Below are 6,000 nucleotides of genomic sequence, written 5' to 3' on the forward strand. Positions count from 1 at the left end.
GCCTCTCACAGGGTTTAATACGGCACTGGCGTGTAATATTGCTTGGTTGGTGGCCAAGTGTGACTTGTCCCAAAACCTGAAGGACACCATGTTGGGTACTCCTCTACCCAAAACTCCACCCAGGTTAAGGCTCTTCCCCCCTGTGTAGGCCTGACCTAGGAAAGCCAAGCGTCAATTTTCCTCATACTATATACACTTTTTGTTCAGCCTCCCCTCAGTAATAACTCTATTGCCTGTGGAATCATAGGGGACAATTGAACTATCTGCCGGCCCCCGGAAATTCTGGCATCAAAAGGTGTGGACTGGGTGCATACCTTCAAGCCCCCCCCCCCCACCAGGCTGCTTATGAATAAGGGGCCTCCTTTGAATCGGGTGGTTTTAGTTAAAGCATGTAACACACTTTGAAGACTACAGTTCAGACCATCACACTTGAAAAGGATATTGCAGAACTGAGAAAGGTGTGAAAAAGAGCAACCCAAATATCTGGGGGCTGCAGCAACTTCCATATTAAGAGAAGGGGCCAGACATTTGAGGATCTCAGTATTTCCCTACCCAGCATAAGTTGGAAATCAGATTTACACTCAAAAATAATATACTTACATGTGTATAGTTGTGTGTTGCTCCAGTGGTATCACTCCCATGAAAGACTGCCACTTCCTTCTCCCGCTCCTTTCCTGCCTCTCATACCTGCAAGAGTAAATTTTATGTTTATTGTTAATATAACTGTTCTGTTTCCTTTGGGCTGATAGAAACAAAATGGAAGTTGGGTGTGTGATAATAGCACCCAGCGAAATGTCGCTATACATCTTTAGAACAAGAAAAAACCTGCCTATACAATTCACTTCAGTACATCCACAGTCGAGCAACGTGGGTGTTAAGTTATCCTTAACTTGGGAAAATCAAGTTTAGTGGGGAGACGGTACAGGTGTCCACTTGGATCAAGAGGATGTTGTGGAAATTCCCCCTCTCCATCTTGAAATCCACATTAAAACTCCGCAATTAAATCCACAATGTGGATGATCCAAGACATTTTGGCACCTGAGGCGAATCAGAAAATGCCAGTGAGCAAAGATCTACACAAGAAACATGCGGTGGGGGAATCAAATCATTCTTGCCCAGCAGCTGAAGTGGGAATCAAAGGCTTTTGCGAAGGAAAAAGAGGCCCAGTCTGAATCATGCCGGGTGGTTGCAGAGCCCAGGAGACCCCAGAGGACAGCCTCTGCCATTTCCTCCTAGGGATGGGAGATCAGCAGCATTGCATAGTGGCCTTGCAAAATGGAGGCTCTGATGAAGGTCTCTCTACGCTCCTAGTGGGGAGCATTGCAAGCTGTTGAGGCGGTGTATCCAGCCTCCCAAGGAGTGTCACAGCAGTCTCTGACACGCCAGCTGCGCTGTGTGATGCATTCATTGGAGGCCAGATCTTCCGCCCCTGTGGACCCTGCTACGTGAGGCAGTTGCCTCACCTTGCCTCATGGACCATAGAATTGTCAAGTTGGAAGAAACCACAAAGGTCATCCTAGTCCAACCCCTTGCAATGCAGGAATCTTTTTGCCCAACATAAGGCAGATCGAGATTAAGAGTCTCATGGTCTACCAACTGAGCTCTGCCGCCCCACCTTCAAAATCAGAGGCACCATGCTTTTGTATACCAGTTACTGACACATTGTAACCTTTCAGTAGTTTGACTTCACTCCCAAAGGCACACTCCATTGTGCCCCAAGACAAATGGATGCCAATGGATGCCAATGGATCTCATACCTGTTCATGGGTTTTCCATAGGCACCTGATTGGCCACTATGGGAAACAGACTGTTAGGCTAGATTGGCCTTTGGTTGACCCATCAGTTCTCTTACGTTATTCATTTTTCACATATACAAAGACCTGACTATAGCTTTATTCCAGCCTTTAAAATTTGCTTTCTAAGGGATCACACATATCCCTTACCCATACAGCTGGTGCTCAGCTTTAGATGGATCTGTGTCTACAAATCTTTCTCTACCGTTAGCGAGTGATATCTGATGACACATTAGTTTTACCATTTTTTAAAATAGTGGTAGTTATACTGCACTGAGCATCAGAAGCCCAAGTTACTAATAATTAGCACCACTTGAAGAGACAACTAATTCATGCTACAACTTTCCACCCCATGTATTCTGGCTGATATGGCGAGTCCAATTACTAATTCTTAGTTTGCTTATACGTGTAAAATCCCTGGGGCAACTTCTAAGAATGAGGTTCCGTTAGCTCCTACGAACCTGCCTTCCACTCATGCTACGTGAACTATCATAACCATTTCTTTTGTTTAGTATCATCATTTTTTCTTAAGCGTCACTTTGTGATAAAATCTTTTATCTACCTCTTGCTTGTTTGTCCCATGGTGGTTTATTTTAATAACTGACACTCCAGTTTCCTACCAATATCCACATTAAGTTGCAGCTTTTAAAATGACATGCTCCTTTTCTCCCTCCCTCCCCCCATAACAGCCAAAGAAAGAAACAACTTTCTTTTCTCACAGTGTGGTCATTTTCATTTTGCTAATCTTGGGCAGCATTAAAAATGCTATGCTACAATCATGTTGCAGAAGAGAAACGTGTGGCGATTGCATTATGGCAATTAGCTGAAATCAAGAACTGGGTCACAGTATACTGAACACCCTTCAAAATCAGACATACATAAGGCATGTTGTAGTAGTCCCAACGAAAGGTTTACTATACTGTGAATGACAGTATAGAAGCGCCCTCTCCGATTGCATAGAGCCCTGGCAGCCACATGGCTTTCCTTGGAACTGAGGGCGATAATCACTGAGACGGCTAGAGCGCTAGTGAAGGAAAAGTCATTCTGAATCTGACCAAACACGGGTTAGAGCTCCACGTCGAGCCTACCAAGTGGCAATAGCGACGGCGAAGAGGACTTTCATTGCCGCCTCTGTTGCATCAGCAGAAAACAGCAGCAGGAGACTCTTTCAGGTGGTCGACAATCTAACAGAACCACCTTCACCATTGGGGTCTGGTGAAGACCCAAAGATCTCCTGAATGGTTTTGCAAAGTTTTTTGCAGATAAAGTTGTTCAGATTCGGAAAGAGGTAGATTCCGCTGTGGTAGTGGGGCTGGGGTGGGAGAGTGCTAGAGTCCTGTCTGGTCAAATTGTGTGGGATCAATTCCAATCTGTTACCTCCGAGGATGTGGACAGGCTGCTTGGACAAGTGAAACCGACCACCTGTTTCTTGAAACTTGCCCATCCTGGCTCATAAGAGCGAGCTGGGAAGGACCGGGTGAGCGAGCTGGTAAGGACTGCAGGGTGGTGAATGCCTCCCTCTGTGAGAGAGTCTTCCCAGAGCTGCTTAAAGAAGCTGTTATTAAACCACTTCTTAAAAAAAAAAACATATTTGGACCTGGCCAATATGATCAACTATCACCCAGACTCAAATCTTCTGTTGTACAGTGGTTCAGCTCCTTCCTTCTGGGCCATGTCCAGAAAGTGGTGTTGGGGGATGAGTGTTCAGACCCCTGGGCTCTCACTTGTGGGGTGCCTCAGGGCTCTGTCCTCTTTCCCATGTTTTTTAACATCTATATGAAGCTGATGGGAGAGATCATCAGGGGGGTTGGGCTGGGCATTCACCTGTATGTGGATGATACCCAGCTCTACCTCTCCTTCAAATTTGAACCAGTGAAGGCAGTGAAGGTCCTGTGTGAGTTTCTGGAGGCAGCTGAAGGATGGATGGCGGCTAACAGATTGCGGTTGAATCCTGACAAGACAGAAGTACTGTTTCAGGGGGACGGGTGTGGGCAGGTGTGAGGGACTCCCTGGTCCTGAATGGGGTAACTCTTCCCCTGATGGTCCAGGTGTGCAGCCTGGGAGTCATTTTGGACTCACAGATGTCCATGGAGGCTCAAGTCCATTCTGTGTCCAGGGCAGCTGTCTACCAGCTCCACAGTACGCAGGCTGAGACCCTATCTGCCCACAGACTCTCTCACCAGAGTGGTGCATCTCCTGATTGGACTACTGCAATGCACTCTACGTGGGGCTGCCTTTGAAGGTGACTCAGAAACTACAACTAATCCAGAATGGGGAAGCTGTACTGGTGACAGAGTGGCCGTGAGGACCATTGGCTCCCAGTGCGTTTCTGAGCACAATTCAAAGTGTTGGTGCTGACCTTTAAAGCCCTAAATGGCCTCAGCCCAGTATACCTGAAGGAGCGTCTCAACCCCCATCGTTCAGCCCGGATACTGAACTCCAGCTCTCAGGGCCTTCTGGCGGTTCCCTCACTGCAAGAAGTGATGTTACAGGGAACCAGGCATAGGGTCTTCTCGGTAGTGGCGCCCACCCTGTGGAACACCTTCCCACCAGATGTCAAGGAAATAATTAACTACCTGACTTTTAGAAGACATCTGAAGGCAGCCCTGTATCAAAACGTTTTTAATGTCTGATGTATTAGAATGTTCTGATATATGCTGCGATCTGCACAGAGTGGCTGGGGAAACCCAGCCAGAAGGGCGGGGTATAAATATTATTATTATTATTATTATTATTATTATTATTATTATTATTATTATTATTATTATTATTTAGCTACATTGCTGCTCCTAGAAGAAGATACAGCTGATGAACCAACCAACAGGCATTACTCGTATCATGGATGCTATCTTGACATCCAAGAGAATGTCCAGGACTTAAAATGCCTCCCAAATATTTACTTTATGCAAGTTTGGGAGACAGGCATGCAATTTGTTTTGCTATTTTATCTGTGAGTGCAAACATGCCAGCATGTGGTGTGCTGTATGAGATAGAGTCTTGAACTAGAACTGGTGGGGCCCACTATTGTTCTCATCTACTCAGAGCCTGTCTTCGTTCACTGAGGGTTTGAGACCCACCAGCTACCCTCACCTGGTTTAGCTGGCAAGTCAAAGCTGTTTCCAGGGGTGTTGCCTGCTGACAGCTTCTAAGAGCCACAAGTGAGAGCTGAATGCAGAGTGGGGACCAAAGATGGACAAACTACCTCAGAAGGAGCACAAGATGTCCCCTACCAGAGGTACTGTCACTCCCCTAACACAAACACCCATGTGCAATATAGAAACAATAACCCAGCAAAAGGGCAGCAAATAATATATATTTAAAGACAGGAATGCTCTCAGAACAATGAGATAACAAGAAAATCCCAAAGATATATATACATATACAGTGGTACCTTGGGTTAAGAACTTAATTCATTCTGGAGGTCCGTTCTTAACCTCAAACTGTTCTTAACCTGAAGCACCACTTTAGCTAATGGGGCCTCACACTGCCGCCATGGCACGATTTCTGTTCTCATCCTGAAGCAAAGTTCTTAACCCGTCTGTAACCTGAAGCATCTGTAACCCAAGGTACCACTGTACATATATATAGTCAAAACTGAAGCAGTAAAAATAATAGTTGCTAAAAGGCCTGGGAAAACAAAAGGTTTGCGACCAAAATCCTAACATAAGTGAGCCTTTTGTGGGAGACCATTCAATAACTAGACCACTGCCACCAAGAAGACCCTTTCCTTACCACCCACCTCAGATCAATAGGCAGGCAGATTTTGAAAAGGACTCCGATGCAGATATTTTATAAACTCAGACAGAAAAGTAGCTGGTCCCTGGCGCCCCCTCCCCTGCCTGCCAGTTTAGCCCTCCAAGGCCTGGGTCAAGTGTGCCCAGCTCCTCATCGCCCCGCATGAGCCTGTTTAAGGGTATCCTGGCTTTGATAGATAATACCAGAACTCTGAACTGGACCTTGAAACCCACTGGACATTCTAATTGAGCTTTAGGGCCAAGGCAAAGACAACCTTCTTCACACAAGCCCTGCTTGCGATTTCCATTAAGCAGCAACAATTACTCATTTTGCATTGAGAGATCTTCCACATAATCAGATAAATGTGGTTTTGCGCTTTTGCGGATAGTGGGGATTCCACACCACCTATCTCCTTCCCCTGTTGCACATATAAATATCCAGCTTGCAAAAGAGCAACAAGCAGTAAGGATCT

The sequence above is a fragment of the Podarcis bocagei genome, assembly GCF_964188305.1.
Source record: "Podarcis bocagei genome assembly, chromosome: 2".
In the NCBI taxonomy this organism is placed as follows: domain Eukaryota; kingdom Metazoa; phylum Chordata; class Lepidosauria; order Squamata; family Lacertidae; genus Podarcis; species Podarcis bocagei.